The sequence below is a fragment of the Giraffa tippelskirchi genome, chromosome 8, assembly GCF_054371585.1.
Source record: "Giraffa tippelskirchi isolate mGirTip1 chromosome 8, T2T-mGirTip1v1.2.pri, whole genome shotgun sequence".
NCBI classification, from domain to species: Eukaryota; Metazoa; Chordata; class Mammalia; order Artiodactyla; family Giraffidae; genus Giraffa; species Giraffa tippelskirchi.
In genome coordinates this window covers 98,245,669-98,267,892 of record NC_137282.1, presented here as the reverse complement: position 1 = coordinate 98,267,892, position 22,224 = coordinate 98,245,669, and the positions used below count along the sequence as shown (strand labels likewise).

Genomic DNA, 22,224 nt, shown 5'->3' with positions numbered 1-22,224 from the left:
TAAAAAAGAGAAAGAGGAAAGTCAGTTGTGGCTGAGTGTTGTCTGATACTATGGGAAGATTGCTAGGCAGTGTTAAAAGCTCAGCTGAGGTTGGAGAACTTAAATTTGTCAAAAGCCTCATTCAGCACGGGACTTCCCTGGTGGCTCAGAGGTTAAAGCGTCTGCCTCCAATGCGGGAGACCTGGGTTTGATCCCTGGGTCGGGAAGATCCCCTGGAGAAGGAAATTGCAAACCACTCCAGTATTCTTGCCTGGAGAATCCCATGGACAGAGGAGCCTGGTAGGCTACAGTCCACGGGGTCGCAAAGAGTTGGACACGACTGAGCGACTTCCCTTCCCTTCCCTTCCCTTCATTCAGCACAGCTGTGGTCTTTGCCAGAAGAGCTCAACAGGAGTGCTTCTCCCAGGGAGCAGGGAGGGCTGGCTGGATTCATCCAGGGTTGGAGTTTCCCTAAGCAGGAGGAGCAGAAGAGTAAAAGATCATGTCATGAAGAACACTGACTCAGCAGCTTAGCAGTGAACTATGATTAGGGCCAGAAGTGACATCTAGAAGACTGTTACATTATAAAGGCTCCTAGTCAACCCGAGGGGCCCCCAATGATAGTACATTCTTCCTCTTTCTATTTCAGGAATGCAGCCAGCTTTATTCCCTACCTGGTATATTAGTTGGTGAAGTTCCATTAAAAGATATTCCTCTATTTTGCTGCACTGACTTACACGGGCTGACATTCTCCCAGGACTCTATAAAGAAAAAGGGCAGCTTCCTGGCCTCTTGATGTAAATGGAGGCGGATTTTGCTAAGGTGAAGGTGAGTGTTCCCAAATCCGGGGGTGGGGGGGGCGCTTTTAAAGGAGAAGGTCAGTACACACTAAGCTGAAAACAAGAGGTTTAGCCAGTGGAAACCTCTTGGTTTAAAAGAAAAGAAAAGCTCTGTAAATTCCCACATTTCTCCAAGGAGTCAGACTTTTTAGAATCAGGCATGACCTTACAAATTTCTCATCTAAATTTCTGTCCAAGTTTCCATTTTGATTGTTGGAATCTTGAGTGGTAGCTTCTAACTGTGCAATCCAGACCTCATCCTGCTCCCCTCTTCTTAACTGAAGTGGAAGCAAGGAGGCATCAGGAAAAGAAGAGAGTCACCGTCTGATGGCCACGTTCAGATTTGGGGGCTAAAGTATAGAGAGAAAGGGAGGGAGGGGTGAGCTGGTTCACCAGTGGAGTTGCTGGGGGCTGAGCACACTTGGCAGCTCCAAGACACTGGGAATCTCAAGGGCATGACTGGGCTCGGAGCGGGCATGCACACGCATATGGGAATTGGATATGGTTGCAGACCTAATGGAGAAATGGATATAAAATGCCACGAGGTCTCAATGAATAAGGTGCTGAGAATATCTTTCTTGAAAGATCGTGAATAGAAATGACTAAAACCAACATGAATTCATATCAAGAATATATAGAAAGAAAGAAAAGGGTATGATGAAGGGAAAATCCAAATGGCTAACAAGTATATGAACAATTGTATAAACACTAATCAAAGAACTGCAAGTCAAGATGGGGGACTTCACTGTGTATGACAGACTGTAGGTTCATCTACTTCACTGTAAATGACCCAGTTTCATTTCTTTTTATGGCTGGGTTATATTCCATTGTATATATGTATCATATCCTGTCATACAGAGTGAAGTAAGTCAGAAAGAGAAAAGCAAATAAAGTCCATATATATGCCTTGATATTAAGGCATATATATGGAATCTAGGAAATGGTAATGATGAACCTATTTGCAGGGCAGGAATAGAGACATAGATGTAGAGAAGGAACATGTGGACATGATGGGGAAGGAGAGGGTGGGAAGAACCAAGAGAGTAGCATTGACATATGCACACTATCATGTGTGAAATAGATGCCAGCGGGAAGCTGCTGGATAGCACAGGGAGGTCATCTCCGTGCTCTCTGATGACTTTGAGGGGTAGAATGGGAGGGGGAGGTAGGACAGAAGCTCAAGAGGGAGGGGATATATGTATACTTATAGCTGATTCATGTCAAACAGCAGAAACTAACAATATTGTAAATCAATTGTATTCCGATTTTAAAAAACGAGGCACTTGAGATTGGAAAAAAAAAAAAGGAAACTTGAATAATGAAGTATTGGCAAAGTTGTAGAGAAATAGGAGTCCTCAGGCATTGCGGATGGAGATGCAGACTGTTAGAGCCATAATGGAAAGTGATTTGGCAGCACTGAATAGAATTAAACATGAGAATACTCTGTGACCAGCCATCTTTCTTGTCTACTTAAACCCAAGAGAAACTCTTTCAAAGGTTCCTAAGGAATGCCACAGGGCTATCATGGTGGTTTTGTTGGGATGAGAAGTTGGAAGTAATCTGTTTACCACTAGGGGAGTACATAGGAGAAGTACAGGAGAGGGACACAGTGGTCCTCTGCAGCACTTAGAAGCAAGAACTAGATGTACTCCTCTGTCTATGGAATTCTCTAGGCAAGAATACTGGAGTGGGTAGCCATTCCCTTCTCCAGGTAGCAAGGAAATATTTTTTTAAATAGTGCCAAGTGAAAAACCTAAGAGGCAGAATAATACCATTTAAAATGGGAACCACATGCAAACATATTAAATGCCCTACACACTTTGCAAAGATGTGATTTTTATTCAGGAAATTGGATCAATGGCTGTAACAGAAGCACTCAAAATAATAATGGATTAAGCCCGATAGATTTTTTTCTCCTGTTAAAATTCAGGTAGGCAATCCAGAGGGGGTTCGACGTCATCAGGGACCTGTTTCTGTCATTTTACTTTGACACCGTAAGCTCATGACTCTTATCTCAGAGTCCTGTGTGGCTCCTTGATCTCCTAGCACACAGTCAGGCTCTGCTCAGTGGGAAGAGGGAAAGGAAAAGGAAAAGGAAAGAAACTTTTCTGCTTACAGGGCAACCTAGAAGTTCACACATCACTTTTGCTCTTATCCCGTTGGCTAACATTAAATGGTGTAGCCATGTCTAGCAACCAGCTATGAATTCTGTTAGGATGTTAGGAGGATGAGCAGTGCACATGTGCAAATGACACAAATTAACACATTAGGGTGGAGGCCTGAGGAGGAAGGAATGGGGATAAGAATGAAAAGGGAAGAATGACATTTATACAAAATAAGAAAGAGTCCTTGTGTGGATTTATGATGAGAGTGTATCATAAACTGAGACCTGTGATTACGGCACTCTTCTGTACCTGAGGTTCATGAAAGGAAGGAAAGAAGGAAGGAAGGAAATGAACAGAACAGTAATTACCTAGCAGAGTCACTCAGGATGCTGTAGGAAACATAGAGTGTCTGCAGTGCCTGTTACAAAGGGTTCAGCAAATGTTAGCCACATCCACTAAATATCAGAAGAGATCTTTTCCCCATATTATTTTTATTTGGTTCTTTGGCTAATGCAGAAGTTTGCAATATTTCTAGCTAATAAGTGCATGTGAAGAGAAAGAGCATTAACACTGCCTAACATATTTCATTTACATGTAAAATTCTCATCTTTTGTATCTGGGCTTCCCCGTGGCTCAGTGGTAAAGAATCTGCCTTCGATGCAAGAGCTGCAGGAAATTTGGGTTCAATCCCTGGATTGGGAAGATCCCCTGGAGAACGGCATGGCAACCCACTCCAGTATTCTTGCCTGGAGAATTCCATGGACAGAGGAGCCTGGTGGGCCCAGTCCATGGGGTTGCAAAGAGTCGGACATGACTGAAGCAACTTAGCACACAGTTGATTTACAGTGTGCTAATTTCTGCTGTACAGCAAAGTGGCTCACTTACACATATATGTACATTTCTTTTCATATGCTTTTCCATTATGATTTATCATAAGACATTGAATATAGTTCCCTGTGCCATACAGAGGAGGGCTTCCCTGGTGGCTTAGCGGTAAAGAATCTGCCTACAATGCAGTAGACTGCCTGCAGTGCAAGAGACATGGGTTTGATCCTTGGGTTGTGAAGATCCCCTGGAGAAGGAAACTGCAACCCACTGCAGTATTCTTGCCTGGGAAATCCCGTGGATGGAGAAGCCTGGCAGGCTATAGTCCCGGGGTCGCAAGAGTTGGACACGACTTAGTGATAAACCACCACCACTATACAGAGGAGTTTTTGTCCATCTATTCTGTATATAATAGCTTGCATCTCCTAACCTCAAACTCCCAGTCCTTCCATGCCCCGACCCCTCACTCCCTTGGCAACCAAAAGTCTCTTCTCTCTGTGAGTCTGTTTGTGTTTTGTAGATAAGTTCTGTGCTCTGCTATGCTTAGTTGCTGAGTTGTGTCTGACTCTTTGTGACCCCATGAACTGCAGCCCACCAGGCTCCTTTGTCTATGAGGATTCTCAAGGCAGGAATACTGGAGTGGGTTACCACGCCCTCCTCCAGGGGATCTTCCTAACCCAGGGATCAAACCCAGGTTTCCCGCATTGCCAGCAGATTCTTTACTATCTGGGCCACTATGGTTTGTGTCATATTTTAGATTTTACATATAAGTGATATCATATATTTGTCTTTCTCCTTCCAGCTTACCTCTTGGTATAATAATCTCTGGGTTCATCCATTTGTGGCAAATAGCATTACTTCATTCTTTTTTTTAATAACTGAGCAGTATTCCATTGTATACATGTACCACATCTTTATCTAATCATTTGTTGATGGACGTTTAGGTTGTTTCCATGTCTTGGGTATTGTAAATAGTGCTGCTATGAAAATAGGGGTGCATATATCTTTTAAAATTATAGTTTAGTCTAGATACACACCCAGAAGTAGGATTGCTGGATCATATGACAACTCTCTTTTTAGTATTTTGATGAACTTCCATACTGTTCTCCATAGTGGCTGTACCAACTTAAATTCCTACCAATGGTATAGGAGGGTTCCCTTTTCTCCACACCTTCTCCAGCATTTGTTATTTGTAGACTTTTTAATGATGGCCATTCTGACCCGTGTGAGGTGTTACCTCATTGTAGTTTTGATTTGCATAAAATTCTCATCTTTAATGTTGTTAATCCTTTTGGATCTACATATCAGAGATTTTCCCTGTTGTTGAAACACTTGATTCTGAGACAGATATTCCACAGAAACCATGGTGGGGACACATGAGACCAAGTGACATGATAAGAGGGTTTTCTTTTGACCAGAAATTGGGCAAGATTCACATCTTCAGTTATGACATTAAAAAAAGAAATGCCACGAAGAACTTTTGAAACTGCTGAAGGAAAAACAGTCAGTGGAACAAAGTCTTGAACTTAGAGAAACCTTAGCTGTCCAAGAGAACAGCCCTGCTGCTTTCTGGGAACACACACAAAAGTAGAATCAAGGGCTGCATGCCAGTTCATTCAGCATCCAGCTTTGCACTAAGGGAGAGCCAGAATTGAGCCTCACCTGCTTAAGGACCAAATTAATCACCACAGAGCTTGGCTTTCAAACACACTGATGGAGAAATGAGTAATTTTCAGTGAATGCCTTTCAGCATATACTTATATCCTAAACTAAAGAAATCTAATAATAGCAAGGAGACGCCTCCACTAACTGGGGTTTTCATGAGATAATTACACCCCTGGAGTACTAAAGGTATCATCTTTGTTTCTTGCTGTGTAAGGCAATGGATATGATCGTCTTTTAGTTACCACCCACTGCTGTGTTTCTGGCTCCAAGACTTGACAGTAGGTAAGGGAGAACATATCTGTGTGTAAATTCATGGCTTGCTATCACATACATTGTATTTCATAATAATCGTAGAAATCAGAGTCCATTTGCAGACTTTAAACTGAACCTCAATAAGGTTTCAGCCCAATAAGTTGGAAGAAATTATACATGACCCCCACCACACATGCACACACATACACACAAACACACACACAAACATGTACGCAGGTGCACACTTGCACCCCTAAAGGAGGGTATATATAGTCATCATATATGTCCATCATATTTCTCAAGAAGAATCTTTGTAGATGAATGGGATAAAAACTTCTTTCTAGCTCACTTCCAGAAAATAGTATATCTTTAAACAAGTTTGTATGTGTATGCAATGAAATTATACTAGATTATTTCTCTTTTCACCTTAATAAATCAGTACGGATTAATTGCAACAGTTCCTTTTTGCAGGTGCCTTGTAGCATCTACTCTGTTATCTCTTTTCTAGAATCTCTGTTTGGTTCTTAAATCCTTAATTGTCCTATTTTACTTAATGTTTAATTTTATGAGATGCCTGGAATATTTCTGGAAACCTAGATGTTTTTAAAATCAGTTGAATAAACTCTCCTTTCCCTGACTGGAAGGAGGTAAATTCCCTTAAATGTTCCCTTGCCAGATTCAGAATTCTGCCACAGTCTTCAGAAGCGCTCTTGTTCTCCTTGTGTTCAAATTGCTTCTTTCTCTGTAAACTATTCTGTCCCCTTAACCTTCACCATTCCTGTCCTGGCTCAAACGCAGGTTTATCATGCCTAGATTACAGTCTCCACCCTGCCACCCTCTCCAGCCAGTTTTACCCTCTGTTTAATCCCCAAAGTGATGCCAAGTCAGCCTGCTTTATAGACAGCTCAAGGTCTCCTAGGCCACTCACTGCTGTGGCTAAAAGCTAAGGTTATGTTCATCCAGCCCCAAACTTCGTCAGTGAGCGTCTAGGGCCCAAGGACAGTGTGATCAGCTTCCTAGACCCTTATGCTTGAGCAGGCAACTAGATTGTTTTCTTCTGGAATGATTAGGATTTCTCCTCTTGAGATCAAATAGAGATAATGGAGTTTTTACTCCCAAGGATTATTTTCTTGTCCCACAAGTCTGAATCCCAGGGCAAAGGCTCGAGGAGTTAGCATGTTTATTATTGGACAGGGTGCCAACTTTGATGCTTCTGGTCTGTTTGACATGAAAGGAGGATCACAGACTCCCCCAAGGACCAATGAAGGAGAAGCATATTCAGCTAGAAAACAACAAGTGTTTCTCTGTAGTACAGGCTCTTCACCTGGTGCTCCTGGTGAGAAGTTCCGTGGGATCTGTACTAGTTTACCTCTTCACACTGGCATGATTATCAAGGCAGTTTTGTTTAGAGTGCTCATTTTATAGGGCTGCTGTAACTAAGTACCCAAAACTAGGCAGTTTCAAAGGACACACATGTATTCTCACAGAGTTCTAGAGTCTAGAAATCTGAAATTAAAGTGTTGGCCGGGCTCTCTGGGGCTTCAGAGAATTCTTCCTAGCCTCTTTCTAGCTTCTGGCGACTCTCAGCAATCTGTGGCATTCCTTGGTTTCCAGACGCATCCCTCCAGTCTCTGCCGTTGTCCATCGCGCAGCCATCTTCTTGTGTGTTTCTGTCTCTTCACAGTGTAGTCTTCCAAGGACAACAGTCAGACTAGATTAAGGGTCCACTCTACTCTAATGCAACTTTATCTTAACTGCAATAATTCCCTACACCAAAACAACTTAATCTTAGCTACAATAATTACACCTGCAACGATGTATTCCTGAATAAATGGTCACATTCTGTAGAACTAGAGGTTAGGACTTTGGTGTATCTTTTGAGGAGACATGCTTTAACCTGTAACATTTGGGATCAGTTTGACTTAGCGCAGGAAATCATTTATCCTTCAGATGGAGAGCGCACAGTTAGGGTGAGTGTCGGAGAAAGCACACATCCTCACCCCTCCAGTGCTCAGAAGGAAGAAACCACCCTTTGCCCTTCTTCTGAGTCCCTCCGTGTCTGTCTGCCAGTTGGCACACACTGTCACCAGTGTCCTGACGAAGGTTCCGTCTGCATTTGTGGAGCGAGCAGTCAGAGCTACATCTGTGTTATGAAAATGCTCACAGATCTGCCAGGAACATGAATAACAGGCATTTTCCACAACAGTTCCTCATTCTCAGTCAAGCCAGAAGCTGTTTTCTGATAGCACTGCAGAGGCAGTGTGTTTCCTAGTTGTATATCTCTTTGTAGGAGCTGGATCAAGTGCCAACTTTCCCTGGCCAAGTTTCCTCTGTCCTAGCCTGTCGTGGGCCTTAAGGGAGAAGCTGGGAAGGTGCCTCTGCCTGGGGACCACAGGCAAGGTCATCTTTGGGACACTGATGGGGGATGGGGAGGAAGTGGAGGACACTGTGAAGGTCTCAGGCTTCCTAATGAACAGCTAGTGGGCTGAGAGGGTGGGCGGGTGAGAACGTTGGCAGCCACTGGAGCAGTTGGACTCCTGCCCAGACCCCAAGCTGCTGCTGATCCACTTCCCGGTGGCAGCTGCCTGGGTACTCCTTTGACGCAGCAAGGGCACATGGAAGGCCAGAAACATGGGACTCCGGGGGGCTAGGCCAGGGCGAAGCTGTGAGAGGCAAAGCCTATCAGGGGTGTCTTGTCACTTGCGCTCCCTTCAGCACCTCAGCCCATTCCATGCCTCTGCCCATCTCAGCAAAGCTTGGGTCTCACTTGACTGGCCCGTGCCCTTTATGCTAAGATGCAGACAGACCCAAAATCAATCTAGACCTTTTTGTTCTATCTTTCATGTCTATCTCAAAAGAAATAAAGGTCTAGCAAGAAAGCCTTGAAAAACACTGTCTCTTCAACACTGAAATCTTAAGTAAGGTAGCAGAACGGGTAGCAGGAAATATTGGCATAAAACAACAAAATATTGAAAATCTGATCGTAAAGATTCTCCTCCCACGTGTTGCCCCATGCTGTCTCTTCTCCTCTCTCTCCGCCTCCAGCTTTGTAGTCCAGTGTCTCCTCACATGTAAAGTAATCTTTTTGGCTCTGCCTTTTATAATTCTGCTTCTGCAAACTTTTGCCTTTTTTTTTTTTATCATCTAAGCAAAGACAACAGCATTGTGATCAAAAGATCTTCCCCTAGAAGGTCAGTGGGGGAAATACTGAACCAGTAAGGATTTTGATCCATATTACACTCTCCCCAAAACTTGAAAATCTTTTATTCCTTAATACACTAAAATGTGAATCTTTAATTGGCATTCTAGGTACTAAGTAGGGTGGAGGGAGATGGTGGGAGGAGGAGGGGAGCAAGTGGAGGGATTGGTAGAGAAGAGTGTACCCGTCTCCTCCTAGGATAGCTGTGGTGCCTCATGATGCCTCCACTCCCTGGAAGTTTCTGGTCAAAGCCCTAACTCCCTACTCCTCTACATGTTGCGCACAGGGATGATTCAAAGCAGCCAGTTTTAGGCTGGCTTATATGCCTCAAAAGATCCAAACTGGTGTTGCCTATAGCTGCAGGCATGGTGCTACTAGTCTGGGCTGTAATGGTGGCTCATCATCTCCCCCAAAATAGCCCATTTTAATTGTATTTAGTTTCGTCTTCAGGCAATGCAAATGAATCATTGAAAAGTTATGCTTCTAGCTCTTTCTTACAGCCCAAAGAGGTAAATCCCCTAAAGTGAATTTTTTTTCTTCCATACTTAAGCCAAATTTACCTCAGAGTTCAAGACCATCTCACTCCTACACATCCTGCCACCAGTTTGTAAATCCTCGAATTATTTAAAAGATAATGGAATGGGCCGGGGGAGTGGTGAGGGGGAAGTGGGAGAGATGGGGCAGGGCTTGAGTAGGTGGAGATGATGAGAGAAGATTGTAGTCATGAGCACACCGTGTCACCAGCCCTCAAACTCACCTCAACACTTGAAGTCTCAACACAAAACTGAAAGTGCTCACACCTACGATACTGAGACTTTTCTCTGAGACAGTCTTATGAGTTCATACTTGACTAGCAAGTTTGAGAAGGGAAGCTAGGCCCTCCAGTGAGAGTATGGGGTGAGGGGAAGGGGTTGTAAATTGGGGCAAAGAATGCAGTTTGCTGGTGTTTTTTCCTGTTTGTCACAGTTATTTCTATTTTGGGCCACTTTCCTTTTATCGTATCTCAGTAAATCTTGTTGTTCCTGTCTCAGTGATGAAATATCTAAGGAGGATCTTTTCCTAAATTATTGATAATTGATATGTATTAGTACCCATAACCTCTAGCCTCCTTCATTTATCTAAGAAAGACTTGATTGAAAGAAGATGTTGATGTTGAGGTGAGCTAGCTAGTAACTTGTTAAAAGACTTTTTATACCCAAATGGGCTGGAAAGCAAGGGAAGGGCTGGACAAGCAGTTCCTGGAGTTCAGAAGCATCCGTAGGTACAGGTCTCTCCAGGTTGCTGGAACCACAGATGAAGTCTCCTGGGCGGTCCTCCAGACACACAACAAAGCTACCCTGGCTATACTCCCTGGCTTCCCGGTGACTCATGCAGTGTGTCCACCCACATCATGGCTTTGTAAGAGCGCCGTGGTGGGTCTACTATTCTTAAGGCCAATCGGTGCAGATCTAACCCTCGTTGGTTATACTCCTGACCCACACTTGGAATACCGGTAACTTTGAAGACAGAGAACAGAGTATGATTGAAAACAAAAACCTTCTGCTCCAAATGTACCTTTCTTATATTGTATTTTTTGTAACTGGTCAGACTGCCCCATATGGGGGGCAGTTCCTTGTGCAGCACATCTAAAATATTCTTTTTCTAAAAAGATTTAAGGGAATGCAGACAACATGATCCCATAAAATTGCACTACCTCGGTTCAAAATAGTCTAGCTGGTCAATTTCATATACTATCAAAGAAGAGAAACTGAAGCATGGCGTTTGCATGGTCAGCTCTAAAAGTAAGGATGAGATGGCCAGTTAGGAGAAAATTTCTGCATCAGTTAGATCACTGTCTAATTATGCCAGGCTTGCAAACAAAATCTCCCTTAGACTTCCCAGCTTCACTCTATTCTGTAGCTAGATTGTACCCCAGTGTAAGCAAGTTATCCCACTAACTGCTGGTCAGAAAGAGTGCAAACAACAAAATGTGGGAAGTTCTACCAGCGCATCCTCATGACTGTATAGACAGGATCAGCTGAGGAAGGACTGGGCGGGTCATCTCTGAATGGCAGTGGCATGTGTGGAACAGTGCATTTGTGCATATAAAATATGTGTTTATGTTTCACATACCTAGTTAAGTCAGTTTCAACTTTAGCTGGTACATTATGGGCCGGCTGAGGAGCCATCACCTGATTTTCTCTCATGGGTGTGGCACTTCACACATCATTCATTTAATATAAGACACTTAAAGAAGAAAAAAAAAAAAAAACTTTGCTAATGTCTGACTCAGAAAAAGAATGGAAAGTTAAAAACAAGACATGATTCCAAATGAAATAAATTTGAATACTCACCATGTTCTTCATTCTCAATCCTCATGTCTTAAAACAGGCTGAAAACTCTCAATTGTTCAGTGAACCGAGTAATACCAATGACTGCAATTGCTGTTCGGATGACATGAGTTCACAGGATAAAGATAAAAACATTTAATTTAATGTTCCAGGAAAATAAAAGTGCTCATTTGGTTGAGAGGGGGATGATACTAACAATTACATTCTAGACAATTCTGTGGCCATTAACATCTGTCTGTGATTTTTTAAAAAACTTGTTTAATTTGGTGAAGGATTTATTAAAAGTTTATAGTGTTTTACAGTTTTCAAAGGTTTCATGAAGATGAGTTCATATAATGCCATAATAATCCTCCTTTCCCCCAGTACTCTTATTGTCCCTCCCTCCTTCCCTCTCCTTACTGATAACTGCTAATTTGTTCTCTATATCTATGAGTTTGTTTCTTTTATGTTTTATTTACTATTTTGTTGTATTTTTTCAAATTCACATATATGTAATATCATACAGTATTTGTCTTTCTCTGTTCAATTTATTTCACTTAGCATAATGCCCCCAAGTTAATCTATGTTGCTTCAGATGGCAGAATTTCATTCTTTTTTTATGGCTGAGTAATATCTGTATCGGAGAAGGCAATGGCACCCCACTACAGTACTCTTGCCTGGAAAATCCCATGGAGGAGCCTGCTAGGCTGTAGTCCATGGAGTCGCTAAGAGTCAGACATGACTGAGCGACTTCACTTTCACTTTTCCTGTTCATGCATGGGAGAAGGAAATGGCAACCCACTCCAGTATTCTTGCCTGGAGAATCCCAGGGATGGCGGAGCCTGGTGGGCTGCCGTCTATGGGGTCGCACAGAGTCGGACACGACTGAAGCAACTTAGCAGCAGCAATATCTGTATACATCTGGGTGTGTGTATATGTGTATGTGCATGTATGACATCTTTTTAATCCATTCACCTGTTGATGTGCATTTGGATTGCTTCCATACATTGACAATTATAAATAAAGTAATTCTGAACATTGGGGAGCATGTATCTTTGGGGTTTTTGGATACATACCCAGGAGTGGAATTGCTGGGTCATATGATAATCCTATTTTTAGTTTTTTGAGAAACCTCCATACTGCTCCTCTGGTGACCCAGATGGTAAAGAATCTGCCTGCAATGTGGGAGACCTGGATTCGATCCCTGGGTTAGGAAGATCCCCTGGAGGAGAGCAGGCAACCCACTCCAGTATTCTTGCCTGGAAAACCCCCTTGCCTGCAGAAGCCCACCAGACAAGCCAGGTGGGCTGCAGTCCATGTGGTCACCAAGAATCGGACTTGAGTGAGTGACTAAGACCAGCACAGCACATACTGTTTTCCATAGTGGCTGCACAAATTTACATTTCCACCAACAGTACAGGTGGATTCCCTTTACTCCACATCCTTGCCTACTGTTATTTGTGTTCTTTTCGATGATAGCCATTCTGACTAGTGTGAGGTGATACCTGGAAATGAAAAAGAAGCTACAAAGAAAGAAGAAGCTACAACTGACACCACAGAAATACAAAGGATTCTAAGGGACTACTACAAAAAACTATACACCAATAAATGACAACCTAGAAGAAATGGACAAATTCTTCAAAACATACAATCTCCCTAGACTGAACCAAGAAGAAATAGAAAATGTGAACAGACTAATTACTAAGAATGAAATAAGAATGAAAATTAATCAGTAATTTATGAACTCCCAATGAACAAAAGTTGAGGACTAGATGGCTTCACAGGTGAATTCTACCAAACATTTAGAGAAGAGTCAGCAACTCTTCCAACAACACAAGAGAAGACTCTACACATGGACATCACCAGATGGTCAATACTGAAATCAGATTGATTATATTCTTGCAGCCATAGATGGAGAAGCTCTATACAGTCAGCAAAAAAAAGACCAGGAGTCCTGGCTCATGATCTGAGCCAGGAGTCTGACTGTGGCTCAGATCATGAACTTCTTATTGCCAAATTCAGACTTCAGTTGAAGAAAGTAGGGCAAACCACTAGACCATTCAGGTATGACCTAAATCAAATCCCTTACGATTATACAGTGGAAGTGAGAAATAGATTCAAGGGATTAGATCTGATACAGTGCCTGAAGAACTATGGATGGAGGTTCATGACATTGTGAAGGAGACAGGGATCAAGACCATCCCCAAGAAAAAGAAATGCAAAGAAGCAAAATGGCTGTCTGAGGAGACCTTACAAATAGCTGTGAAAAGAAGAGAAGTGAAAAGCAAAGGAGAAAAGGAAAGATATACCCATTTGAATGCAGAGTTCCAAAGAAGAACTAGGAGAGACAAGAAAGCCTTCCTCCGTGATCAGTGCAAAGAAATAGAGAAAAACAACAGAATGGGAAAGACTAGACATCTCTTCAAGAAAATTAGAGATACTAAGGGAAATTTTCATGCAAAGATGGGCACATTAAAGAACAGAAATGGTATGGACCTAACAGAAGCAGAAGATATTAAGAAGAGTGGGCAAGAATACACAGAAGAACTATACAAAAGAGACCTTCATGAACTAGATAATCACGATGGTATGATCACTCACCTGGAGCCAGACATCCTGGGATGCAAAGTCAAGTGGGCCTTAGGAAGTGTCACTATGAACAAAGCTAGTGGAGGTGATGGAATTCCTAAATTTGAAATTTTAGGATTTCAAATCCTAAAAGATGATGCTGTGAAAGTGCTGCACTCAATATGTGAGCAAATTTGTAAAACTCAGCAGTAGCCACAGACTTGAGGAGGTCAGTTTTCATTCCAATCCCAAAGAAAGACAATGCTAAAGAATGTTCAAACTACCACAGAATTGCACTCATCTCACACTAGCAAAATAATGCTGAAAATTCTCCAAGCCAGGCTTCAACAGTATGTTAATCTTGAACTTCCAGATGTTCAAGCTGGATTTAGAAAGGGCAGAGGAACCAGAGATCAAATTGCCAACAACCATTGGATCATCGAAAAAGTGAGAGAGTTCCAGAAAAGCATCTACTTCTGCAGTATTGACTATGCCAAAGCCTTTGACTGTGTAGATCACAACAAACTGTGGAAAATTCTTCAAGAGATGGGAATACCAGACGACCTGACCTGCCTCTTGAGAAATCTGTATGCATGTCAGGAAGCAACAGTTAGAACTGGACATGGAACAACAGACTGGTTCCAAATTGGGAAGGGAGTACATCAAGGCTGTATATTGTCACCCTGCTTATTTATCTTATATGCAGAGTACATCATGAGAAACGCTGGACTGGATGAAGCACAAGCTGAAATCAAGATTGCTGGGAGAAATATCAATAACCTCAGATATGCAGATGACACCACCCTTATGGCAGAAAGCAAAGAACTAAAGAGCCTCTTGCTGAAAGTGAAAGAGGAGAGTGAAAAAGTTAGCTTAAAGCTCAACATTCATAAGACTAAGATCATGGCATCTGGTCCCATCACTTCATGGCAAATAGGGAAACAATGGAAACAGTGGCAGACTTTATTTTTGGGGGGCTCCAAAATCAGAGGTGAGTGCAGCCATGAAATTAAAACTTGCTTACTCCTTGGAAGAAAAGTTATGACCAACCTAGACAGCTTCTTAAAAAGCAGAGACGTTACTTTGCCAACAAAGGTCCTTCTAGTCAAAGCTGTGGTTTTTCCAGTAGTCGTGTATGGATGTGAGAGTTGGACTATAAAGAAAACTGAGTGCTGAAGAATCGATGCTTTTGAACTGTGGTGTTGGAGAAGACTCTTGAGAGTCCCTTGGACTGCAAGGAGATCCAGCCAGTCCATCCTAAAGGAAATCAGTCCTGAATATTCATTGAAAGGACTGATGCTGAAGCTGAAATTCCTGTACTTTGCCACCTGATGTGAAGAACTAACTCATTTGAAAAGACCCTGATGCTGAAAAAGATTGAAGGTGGGAGGAGAAGGGGACAACAGAGGATGAGATGGTTGGTTGTATGGCATCACCAACTCAATGGACATAGTTTTGGGCGGACTCCGGGAGTTGGTGATGGACAGGGAGGCCTGGCATGCTGCAGTCCATAGGGTTGCAAAGAGTCATAAATAACTGACCGATTAAACTGAACTAGCAACTCTTAGCATCTAGCCCTCTGAAACTATTCAAAAAAATTGAGGAAGAAGAAACACTCCCAAACTCATTCAGTGAGATCAGGATCACCCTGTTACTGAAACCAAACAGATATATCACACACAAAAAGAAAATGACAGTCTGTTATTACTGATAAACATAGATGAAAAATCAACAAAATATTAGCAATACAAATCCAAAAATACATTAAAAGGATCATAAACTATGATCAAGTGGAATTTATTCCAGGGATACAAGGATTTTTCAATATCTTCAAATCAATCTGTAATATACCACATTAACAAGTTGAAGAATAAAACCAAATGGTCAGCTCAGTAGATGCAAAAAAAGCTTTTGATGAAGTCGAACATTTATTTATTTTAAAAACTATCCAGAAAGTGGTCATAGAGGGAACTTGTCTCAACATAATAAGGGCCATATGTAACAAACCCACAGCTAACAGCATACTCAAAGGTGAAAAGCTGAAAGCATTTCCTCTAAGATCAGAAACAAGGCAATGATGTCCATTCTCACCACTTTTTATTCAACATAGTTTGGAGCCCCTAGCTATAACAATCAGAGAAGAAAAAGAAATTAAAAGAATGTAAATTGAAAAGGAAGAAGTAAAGCTGTCATTATTTGTAGATGACATGATACTGTAAGTAGAAAATCCTAAGATGCCACCAGAAAACTACTAGAGCTCATCAATTAATTTGGTAAAGTTGCCGGATACAAAATTAACATATAGAAATCAGTTGCATTTCTGTATATTATCAAGGAACTATCAGGAAGAGAAATTCAGGGAACAATCTCACTTACCATCACATCAAAAAGAATAAAATACTTAGGAATAAACCTACTGAGTAGGAAAATCTGTACTTGGAAAACTATAAGATGCTGATGAAAAAATTGAAAATGACACAAACACACAGAAAAGATAAACCATGTTCTTGGACTAGGGAATCAATGTTGTTAAAATGACCATGCTGCCAAAGGCAACCTACAGACTCAGTGCAATTCCTGTCAAAATGCTAATGGCATTTTTCACAGCAGTAGAACAAATAAGTTTAAAATTTGTATGTAAAACACAAGACTCAGAATAGCCAAAGCTATTTTGAGAAAGAAGAACAGGAGGAATCACACTCCCTGACTTCACACTATACTACAAAGCTACAGTAATCAGAAGAGTATGTACTGGTGCAAAAACAGATACAAAGATCAATGAAACAGAATAGAGAGCCCAGAAACAAATTCACACTTTTGGTCAGTGAATCTATGACAGAGGAGGCAAGAATATACAGTAGAGAAAAGAGAGTCCTGTCAGTAATTTGTGCTGGAAAAACTGGACAGCTCCATGTACAAGAATGAAATTAGAACATTTTCTAATATTGGTACAAAAATCAACTCAAAATGGATTAAAGACCTAAACATAAGACCAGATACTGTAAAACTCCTAAAGGAAAACATAGGCAGAACACTCTTTGACATAAATTCCAGCAATATTTTATGGGATCCATCTCTTAAAGCAAAGGAAAAGCAAAAATAAATAAATGGGACCTAATTAAACTTATAATTTTTTGCACAGCAAAGGAAACCATCAACAAAATGGAAAGACAACCTACTAAATGGGAGAAGGTATTTGCAAATAAAATGACTGATAAGGCATTATTATTCAGTATATATAAACAACTTACACAACTCAGGATCAAGGTACCATATGATCCTGCAATCCCACTCCTGGGCATATACCTGGAGAAAAACATTGAAAGGTTACATGCACCCCAATGTTCATTGCAGCACTGTTTACAATAGCCAAGACATGGAAACAACCTAAATGCCCATCGACCAAAGAATGGATAAAGAAGATATGGTACATATATACAATGGAACATTACTCAGCCGTTAAAAGGAACAAAGTAATGCTATGGGTGAAACTAGAGTGAAGTATATATTGAGTGAAGTATAACAGAGAACGAGAAATATCATGTGATATCCCTTATTTGTGGAATCTAAAAAAAAAATGATACTAATGAACATATTTACAAAATAAAAACTCAGAGAACAAACTTACAGTTACCAGACAGGAAAGACTGTGGTGGTGGGGAGGGATAGTTAGGGAGTTTGGGATGACATGTATACACTGCTATATTTTTTCTGTATTTATTTATAATATTTATTTGTCTCCACTGGTCTTAATTGCAACAAATGGATAACCGACAAGGACCTACTGCATAATACAGTATTCTGTAACAATCTAACTGGGAAAAAATTTTGAAAAAAAATAGATACATGTATATGTATAACTGAATCACTTTGTTGTAAGCTTGAAAGTACTACAACATTGTTAATCAGTACTTCACTATCAAAAAGTTAAAAAAATGGGCAGAAGAACTGAGGAGACATTTTTTTCCCAAAGAAGACATACAGATGGCCAGTAGTCATATGAAAAGATGGTCAATATTGCTAATCTTCAGGAAAATATCCATGATTCTTCACTGAACTCTGCCTAAGAAAATATGCCAGGGAGCTGCCATCCATCCACATCAGGCCTGACCCCGGGCCTCTGCCTGAACCCACAGCCAGCCTGCATCTGGATCATGGGCCAGTTGTTCACATGCAGAGCTGCCTGCATGGAAGGTGTCAACCTGAGCCCAATAGGCAAAAACATGGTTTCCCACATTTACCCCTGGTGCTTCCTGGATCAGAACTTCAGACTCCTTTTCAGCCTTATTAGTAATGAAGAGGAAAAGAGAGGCTCTTCTGTCATGAAGGCGGTTGATGCTGATGAGTTTTATTTTTACACCTCAGGATTTCTCTTTCCTTCGTCATTCAGGAAATCTGTTAGATAACTGAATGATGTCAATGCAGACCTCCTCCCTATCTCCTGACACTAGATATGGGCAGTTTGAAGTAGGCTTCAAGGGATCAGCTCAGAGCAGGGAGCCAAGTTTCCACCCATAACCATGTGGTGACTGGGTGACAGCACAGAGGAGAGGAAGGGGGCTGTGTGCCTGCTGCAGGGGAGGGGATGTTGGGAGCTGAAGCTCCAACCTCCCATTAGGACTCTAGCTGAGTAGCTCCTCACCTCACAGGTCTGTGACACAAAACACCAAAAAAAAAAAAAAAACCATCTTGGAAGTCCTTGCAGACCCCCTTACCACATCAGTTCAACTAGTCTAAATTCTGGGGTTCAAAACCTTGTGATTTATAGAGCAAATGTCCCTTAAAGTCACTATAGGAAACTGCAGATTGGGAAGTCGGTGAAAACCAAAGGGTAAAAGCCTCTGGCATTTAAAAATTCTTTGATAAGATTAGCTGAAATATCCCAGTGACCAAAATAGGCTATTTTTAACACCTGGCACCTTGTCAGCATACACAGGACACTCACCTTAATCGGAGATGGGGGATTTTAACATTTTCTTTCTGAAGAAGGTCAGAGTGTCCAGAGGGTGTGTGGGTGATGTCTGTATCAGGACCGTTATATGAGGTTTTGTTACTGGCCCATGTTTAGCATATCCAGAACCACAACTGTTTCTTAATGACATTTAGCTACTGTATAAAGGCATATAACAAGAAAAATCTCTTGTACTGTAGTTTTTCCTTTCCTGTCCAGGACCACTGAAGGTACCTCTCTTACGTCACACCCTGGTGATGGGATCTGAACTCCAGCACACTGGGCTTCACCTCAAACCAGTGACCTATGTAGTGCACCCTCATGGATCCAGGTTCCTATAGGTGGCAGGTCGTGTTTCAGCATCTCTCAGTGGGACCACTGTTGGCACTGTGGGGGAGCAGGAAGTAGGAGGAGAGGAGTGCTGGGGTTGGGCTTGGGCACTTGATAGTATAGGGCTGCCTCTTGCAATGAGGAATGAGTAGCATGTCTGCTCCCCTCCCCTACAGTCAGTGCCAGAAAATCTGTTTCCAAATGAGCATTTTCAAATGTCCCCATGAGAAAGAGAAACACGGTTAAGAAACTCTATAGGCAGAAGTACGTAAGAAAATCTCAAGCATCTTGCCTAGCTGAGTATGAAGAGTTTGGACACCACGTGGCCAGTCTGAATGGAGGCATCTGCTGAGGAAGCATTATTCTGAGCCCAAGAGACTTGTACTGCATAGTTTCCCACAGGTGATCTTATTTGTGGCCTCAGAGAAAGAAGAAACTCAAGCAGATGAGCAAAGAGAGGTGGGGATGAGAAAATGTTCAGACCAGAGATTGATGCATGTCCTTGTTTCTGAACTCTATGCCGTTCCCTGGCTCCCCAGGCATCTCATAAGACCTGCTGGACTTTCCACGCTTAGATTCCATGGGATCATCCACAGCCTTAAAATCAATCTCCTTCCGCCTTTAAAATAAATCTCCCTCTCCCTTTGTTTTTGGCTTAAGCTAGTTTAAGGTGTTTCAGTTATATTTAACTAGAAAAACATGACTCAGAACTTGAAAGGATAATTTTTTAATTCATGATGCTCATAAAATAAGCCATAAACATAGCAAGATCATGGAGTAAGTGTAGTTCATGTGGTGACTAGGTTTTCCTGGAATTTATGGTTTACACAGTTGCCCCCTTTCAGTCCAGTGTCCGAGTTCCACAATAAATTATATGGTCACCCTTTCCAGAGGATCCAAAGTGGACAACCTAGTCTTTATGAAGAAAGTTTATCTTAACAGAGGAAGGACTTCAGATAAAAGGAAGAGGAAATATTTTGCCTCAGAGTCTCTTTTAGCTGTAGATGTCCCTGGGCATGGTTTAAGATGAAATATAGTTGGCTCCCAAGCCGTCAGGCTATGTTGTTATTGTTCAATTGAGAAGTTGTGTCCAACCCTTTGTGACCCTATGGACTGCATGCAACACGTCAAGCTTCCCTGTCCTTCACTACCTCCCAGAGTTTGCTCAGATTCACGTGCATTGAGTCGGTGATGCCATCCAACCATCTCATCCTCTGTCACCCCCTTCTCCTCCTGCCCTCAATCCTTCCCAGCATCAGGGTCTTTTCCAGTGAGTCAGCTCTTCGCATCAGGTGGCCAAAGAATTGGGAGTTTCAGCTTCAGCATCAATCCTTTCAATGAATATTCAGGGTTGATTTCTTTTAGGATTGACTGGTTTGATCTCCTCGCAGTCCAAGCAGTCAGGCTATGTTGTTGTGGTTCATTTGGTAAGTGGTGTCTGACTCTATGTGACCCCATGGACTGTAGTCCACTAGGCTCTTCTGTCCATGGAATTCTCCAGGCAAGAATACTGGAGTGGGTTGTCATGCCCTCCTCCAGGGCATCTTCCTGACTCGGGGATTGAACCCTCGTCTTTTACGTCCTGCATTGGCAGGCGGGTTCTTTACCACTTGCAACACCTGGGATCAGGCTGTGGATAAATAAAAGAGGAGAGAGGAAGATTACCCTATTCCATTTATTTTCACGGACAAACTCCTATATTAAAATCTGTTACTGTGACCCACGGACGTAACTAATTCTGGTTGGGTAGACAGAATGGCAAGTGTTTCAGGTTTATAAACTATTAAGAGAAATATTATCTAATCAAAGTGCTTAGATGACCCTGTCTAATTGGAATCCTTTCTTACAGGAAGAGGAGCAAAGCAGCAAAAGGATTCTATCCTTTATGAGAGCAATGGGGATTTCCAAGGTTAAGGGACACGTGAAGAGCAGATCTTGGTGAAAGTTTAGAGGTCACACTGAAGCAGCACTTGGCAAAAGCCACTGAGCCTCTGGCCCTAGCCCATGGGTTGTTTTACATTTGGGATTCCTGTGCTGGGTTAATGGCACTCTGATATAGAGTCCAAAGTCTGAAACTGCTCTTCTTTTATTTGCTTTTGCTTTTTAATCGTATTTCATTAATTTTGAATATGTGGGTAGTATTTTGCACACAGTGACTGATCTTTTTTCTTGTAGCAAGACTTTATCTAGTTAGTCATGTGGCTGTACTCATCACTGGGGCCAAGTTGCTCCGATCATAGAGTTTCAGTCCTATAAGCCCCAGAGAGCTGACATTAGTAACAGGCAAGCATAGTTGTTCCGTAAGGACTACTCAATTTAAATCTTCAACCATCACCACATTATGTGTCACAGGATACCAATTTTCACCCCCACAAAGAAATATATTACTTTGAATTCTCAGACTACAGGGTTTTGTTTTGTTGCTATATTTAGCACCAGAAGGTGTCTTTGTCCATTTTGTCCCCTTTCTCCCATCCAATCCCATTTCCCCTTTAGGCTCTGCAATATTTACAGGTCCAATGTATTGTAATGTATTTACCTATAGAAGGCTCTGAAGTAGATCAGTACACTCATTAAATCCAAGGTCACTCTCCACCCAGGCTGCAATTCACGTGCTCTCCTATCTCCCACTCTGTTAAATCTGTCTTCTTTCTCCATCAAGGCCTCAAATGACCTGCTAAGAAAGAAAATGGAAACGTTGATATCAAAAGCATAAAACAGGTCTGACACTAAGGCCCTGACAATGTGGACATAGCCCAAATTTGAATACACATCTCCCTTTAATGAGTTGAAAGTCTAAAGTCCAAAATTCTTAAGTCAATGTCCAGAAACCAACTTCGAGGCTTCTTATTCTTTTCAATTTTGTCAGAACTCCAGTGATTTCCAGGTGATGAAGGAAAAACAGAGGAAGATATTTTGATTTGTCTCATTAGGCTGTTGGTCAGTCAACGCTAGTCGTCCAGAACTCATGACCTCTACATTTAAATGCACCCAGGCTATATATAATTACCATTAGACATTGCTCTGTGTTAGAAAATTTGTCTGTGTACACACTCCAGTCTCTGAAAGTGGCCTTTGAGATGTTGCTGTCTTCTTTCAGAGTTTAGAAATATGCAGTGGTAGCAGCTATAGTCATCACTTCTCATTTGATCTGCCCTTCTTCCCTATCCTGCAGAATGTCTTCGCTTTCATTTCTTCTTTG

The 22,224-nt window shown here is 41.8% G+C and overlaps 2 long non-coding RNA genes across 2 annotated transcripts in view; one reads left to right on the top strand and one right to left on the bottom strand.

Moving 5' to 3' along the window:
* Positions 1-22,224, top strand: part of LOC145519063 (uncharacterized) — a 62,628-nt gene that overhangs the window by 15,102 nt on the left and 25,302 nt on the right. The window contains exon 2 of the long non-coding RNA XR_014063499.1: positions 629-807. This is a non-coding gene — a long non-coding RNA (uncharacterized LOC145519063). The remainder of the gene's footprint in view (positions 1-628; positions 808-22,224) is intronic.
* On the bottom strand, positions 19,734-22,135 carry LOC145519076 (uncharacterized). Its single transcript, XR_014063513.1, has 3 exons — positions 22,033-22,135; positions 21,562-21,696; positions 19,734-20,652 (listed from the first exon to the last, which is right to left on the bottom strand). It is a non-coding gene; the product is annotated as an uncharacterized LOC145519076 (long non-coding RNA).